A 5,508-nucleotide genomic window follows, 5' to 3' on the forward strand; every position below is an offset into this window, starting at 1 on the left:
ACTTAAAGTGAATGCGCATTTCGAAACGCTCAACGGGCGTTCATCATCAGCACTGACATGACCACAGGTACTGCATATAAGCGTCTGACAGCTCCCTTCTAGCGCTGCGAAACAAGTGTCAAAAGTTGTGACTCAGATCGTTCAATGTTTACTGCAAACTATTGCATCTTTTTTATATTTGTTAATAAAGTAGACAACAAAAAAATAAAAATGTCACGAATGTACAAAATTGATTTTGTGAGAGCGTAGCAGGAGATAAACATCAATTTCATAAATAAAAAAATTGTTTTTTATTACAGAACATTGTTGATGAGTTCATTCAGTCGCGTTCATGAGTGCGTCTAATGACGAATTGAAATAAACTTGACTGAATGAGTCCATCGCAAATTCGTGTTTTACTTTGTTTTGTTAGTGTTATGCATAGGTTGCGGATACGACTCTTGATTTTTGCTGTTTATTTGCGAGACAAAAAAACGAACACAAACCAACACAACGCAAAACAGCGTTGTTGAAGTGTAGTAATTTACACTTGAGGCATTTATGAATTGAAGTCTACTAACACTATGCAACAAATTTAAAAAAAAAAACTCCCCCCAAAAGGAGAAGACTCATTTCCAAAATTTTTGTGCCCACTTAATCCCAATCTGATAAGGAAACCGCAATAAGTGTATCTCGAAAACTAGACGTTTAATTCCAGATGTAACTGGTTCGTAATTTGGTTATTTTCGGCTGTTGCTAATTGTTTTAACACACACTCATTGTTTTTTGTGTACACTTTTGTTCTCCAGCCTGATGATGCTCCTAACAAGAGCGAAACGTCGCATGATAAACACGAGTAACCATTTTCGAAAACGGCTTTAGCCCAACACACCACTTTTTTATTTATTCAGATGGAATAAAAAAAATCGCTGCGCGTGTGCATCAAAGGAATTTGATGCATGTAATGCTGGAGTGCACAGTATATATTATGTGTGTACGTTGATATTCAAGTTATGAATTCATTTCAGAGTGACTAGAATTTTCTTTAAGGGTACTTTTTTGTTCAATGCGTGATGTAGCGTTATCATGTACATATGAGTGGTCGGGAATGAAAATGACCACAATATTCTTGTTTTTCAAAAGTGCAACATGAATACCGTTCGATTGAAAGTGAATCGCGAAATATCTGTTGATTATAGAAATCGTGTTCCAAGTGGTTTTAATGGTGGTTTTGGTTGTGACTTAGTTTCAGTGAAAATTAAGTGGTAAGGAGCGCGAATTTCAATGTGCCGATAATTCCAACAGTGCACACAAAATACTCTATTAGAATCTGAAAACATTTTTTTAGAACATTTTTTCGATTTTTGCCTATATTGCGACTGTCTACATGGCAGGTTTGTATGAAAATCTCTGAGGTCAGAGCGCGGCGCGGCTGCGATTATACATTGATTTATATGGTAAAATCTACACATGGCCAGAACTCGCATTTGCGAGCAGAATTCGGCAAAACTAATGTGTCCATCGCCTCCAAAACGCTACGAATAAAACGGAGCCATAATTTCACCAGTTCCGTAGTACCTATTCGCTGGGATACCCAAAACTCATCCTATCTCGCTCACACTTACGTGCAGATGAAACTAACGAATGAAAACTAAAATGCATTTTTCTCAAATTTTCAAATTTATTCGGTTCTTTTGTTGAACATCAAATGACAGGGGCAAAAAATGAGACGGTATTCAGCTTTTTCAGGCTCCTGAAACCCCTTTTTTCAAGCCTATATTCTTCTTCTTTGATGACGTCTTACCCTTGGCTTCCGGATCCAATCGAGCAACGGTGCAATTGGTTGAAAAATAACCGGTTCATCAGGATAACCAACTATGGTCATGCCCACGAGTTTGTTATTCTTTTTCGAAACCATTGGTCCTCCAAACGCACAGAGATATCCCATACTTTCAACAGAATTAAAACACATCAAATGATTTGCATCAAATCGGTCGCCCAGTTTCGATTTGCAAATGGCACTATTCAAATACTTTGTATCATAACGTCTCGTTCTCTCTGTTTCACCCAATACCATATCACCATAGACAGAGACTATTTCAGACGGGTCATTCAATTTGTAAGCTTTGTCCACCAAATCGATGCTGCCGACGTTGTCATTGAACTCCAACGGTTCTTTAAGTGTAATCTTGGCAATGTCAAATGCGGATCCGAACACTGCGTATTTCTCATGAATTTCTATCTGGTCTTCGGTGACTTTGATTGTTGTCGGATTGCTTGATAGTTTATTTACTATAACATAGACATATGGGGCGCCGTGAACATTATGTGCACAGGTCAAAATCTCGGTTTCCGACAAAATGATTGCATTAAATTGTATTTGATCATTTTCGTCGGCATTGGCATATGCTTCCTTGGTAGCGGTAAGAAATTCTGTAATAGAAAAATATCCCAGGATGAGTATTGGTTTATGAAACATGAAAAATATCCTCTTTCGCCGTCGAAAGAAAAAAATATGAACACATAATAAATTGATTTAATTCAAATCTCGAATGCACACTTACTTCCCGGTACCGCTATATCGGCTATAAATTTAGCTTCTTTAGGTGTAAGCGAAGGTGGAAGTGGTTTCACGCTCTTAAATAAAAGTAAAAATACATTTTGTTCGCGTTATTGAAATGCAAATTGGGGCATTGAGATTAGATACCTTTGGATCATGGATAAAACCAAGGAATGATGCAATTGGGAGGAACATTCCGCGGCCACCTGTTGTTCCATTTATACCCGTAGTTATGCCCACGATTTTGCCATTTGTTTTTGAAACGACTGGTCCACCCGAATCGCCAGGTGTAATAATTTCGCCATCTTTTGTTGCTTCGCCAGTGGTAAAGTACAAAGTCTCAACTGGGTTAAATGTGCTGGCACGATCGACATTAGATATATAGTTCGCATCGCAACGCCTCAATATCATTGGTCCGATGTTGTTCAACATGCCATACCCATAGACAATGACCACTTCTGATGAGTTATTCAATTTGTAATCCTTGTCCACGAGTTTGATACTTCCAACGGTATCGCTGAATTCTAACGGCGTTTTCAGTGTAACTTTGGCAATATCAAATGCACCAGCAATTAAATGACTATAATGAGGGTGCCATGCAATGTTCTCTTTTTCGACTTTGATTTTGATTTTTTGATTTTTGTCTGATGCAACTTTCGTACCAGCTACCACATAGGCATATGGAGCGCCAGCCACACAATGAGCATTCGTGATAATTTCCGTTTTTGACAAAATAAATGCAGTACATACCATCATCGCTTCTCTATCAGCATCAGTTAATTTGTCTTTGAATTCATACAAATATTCTGTAATCAAATCGTACAAGCAAAAATGAACACACAAAATTGATAGAATATTTGAACAGAAAATTCACACGAAAAAAAGAATAAAAATTATTCTAAAGCTGACTTACTTGCAGGGGCATGGATTCCAGCTACAAACTTTGCCTGTGACATGTTTTCAATTACTTCGCCCTTGAGAAGAGCTTGCGAGAAAAAGCCATCTGTTCATTAAAGAAAAGAGTTAAAATTTTAAAAAGAAAAATCTCTTGGAATCATAAAAAGTGTGTACGAAAACAAAATTCGTCTTACAATTTCCTTGAAGTTCCTAGAAAAAGAAATTTCGTGTTTACTTTCAATTCTACAGAAACATCGCATTTTGTTGGATAAAAATGAAAATGATAAAGGAATAGAAAAAACTTACCGAAAATTCAACGATAAATAGCACCAAAAACAAACCGTGTAGTAGATTCATTTTAATTTGCCAACGAAACATAGTTTTAACCTGTTGCACAATGATAATTTGAGGAGAGATACTTTGAATTCGTTTGGTCTTCCCTATGCGGTGGCGCCTCTTTTATACCATTCATCTACCAATAGCTGACACGTGCACTGCAACGTATAATCCAGTTATGGAATTATTAATTTTTTTTTAAATTATGGTATTTTTCAGTTATGGAATTTACGAATTGAGGTCTACTAACACTATGCAACAAATTTCAAAGAAAAATTTCCCCCAAAAAGGGGAGACTCATTTCCAAGGTTTTTTTGGCCCACTTAATTCAAATCTGATAGGGAAAGCAATGAACGTGCCAGGAAAACTAGACGTGCCAGGACAAACTAACACCAGATTTGGATTCAGTGGGCCCAAAATCTTTGTAAATAAGTTCCCTTCTCTGTTGTTGTTTCTTGTTGTTGCATAGTGTAATCATATTCAGACACTAAATGAAGCTCAATAACAAAATTCCTTTGATGGACACGTGTAGCTGATACAACTTGTGTAAATTGATAGCAAAAAATGAAATATGTTCGAAAACATTTTAAATTCTTTTGTTCTCCAGCCTGATGATGCTCCTAAAAAGAGCGAAACGTCGCATGATAAACGAATAACCATTTTCGAAGATGGCTTTAGCCCAACACATCACTTTTGTATTTATACAGATGGAATGAAAAAACCGCTGCGCGTGTACACCAAAGGAATTTGGTGCATGTGATGCTGGAGTGAACAGTATATATTATGTGTGTACGTTGATATTCAAGTTATGAATTCATTTCGGAGTGACTAGAATTTACTTTGATGGTACTTTCTTGTTCAATGCGTGATGTAGCGTTATCATGTATATATGAGAGGTTGAGAATAAAAATGACCGAAGTTGAACCACTTATGGATAACCGTAACACAATATTCTTGATTTTTACAAGTGCAACATAAATTCTGTTCGCTTGAAAGTGAATTGTAAAATATCTGTAGACTATAGAAATCGTGTTTCACTTTAATTGAAGCAAAAATGTTCGATACACTTTCAAGTCCATTGTAATGATGATTCATTGTAATGGTGGTTTTGGTTGTGATTTGGCTTCGGAGTGAAAATTAAGTGATAAGGAGCGCGAATTTCGATGTGCCGATAACACCATTGGATTGGGCACATGAAATACTGTATGAGAATCGAAAAAAAAAAATTAAACTTTTTTTTTCGATTTTTGCTTGTTTCCGATCGTCTACATGGGAAGTTTGTATGAAATCCTCGGAGAGCGGGTCTGCGTCGCTGTAATTACATTAGTTTATATGGTGAACAAGCTGATGTGTTACGAACAACAGAGTTGCTCGCTACGATTCTATTGATGTTTACTGCGCACAAAATATGGTAAGGCTCTAACTCAACATTACGTTCATTTATAATCGCTTGTAAAGCGAGACCTGTTCAATCGTGTCTGTGTTTGTGTGCAATATTTGAAATCGATTGTATTGAACAAAATATATCCGTAAACTGAATTCTGTTTTCAAATAATTTGTATTACTGAAGTCGATTCCTCGACTGCACTTTCAGTGTGCGACGATTTATTGGTACAACAGCTGATATGTGATGCCAAGCCAAAATTCTTGGAATTTCCCCGACTGAATATACCACAATAAAATTTACTGTTAACTTAGCAGTCACTGTAACTTAACAGTGAAGTGTCACCGTCACA

General features: G+C 36.7%; 1 long non-coding RNA gene across 1 annotated transcript; it reads right to left on the minus strand.

The window, feature by feature from the left end:
* Positions 1–3,456: 3,456 nt before the first annotated feature.
* On the minus strand, positions 3,457–3,851 carry LOC129571269 (uncharacterized). Its single transcript, XR_008688242.1, has 3 exons — positions 3,743–3,851; positions 3,631–3,646; positions 3,457–3,542 (listed from the first exon to the last, which is right to left on the minus strand). It is a non-coding gene; the product is annotated as an uncharacterized LOC129571269 (long non-coding RNA).
* Between the last annotated feature and the right edge of the window lie 1,657 nt (positions 3,852–5,508).

Source organism: Sitodiplosis mosellana, unplaced genomic scaffold (assembly GCF_009176505.1).
Source record: "Sitodiplosis mosellana isolate CC-2019 unplaced genomic scaffold, AAFC_SMos_1.0 Smas_scaffold_1822, whole genome shotgun sequence".
NCBI lineage: Eukaryota > Metazoa > Arthropoda > Insecta > Diptera > Cecidomyiidae > Sitodiplosis > Sitodiplosis mosellana.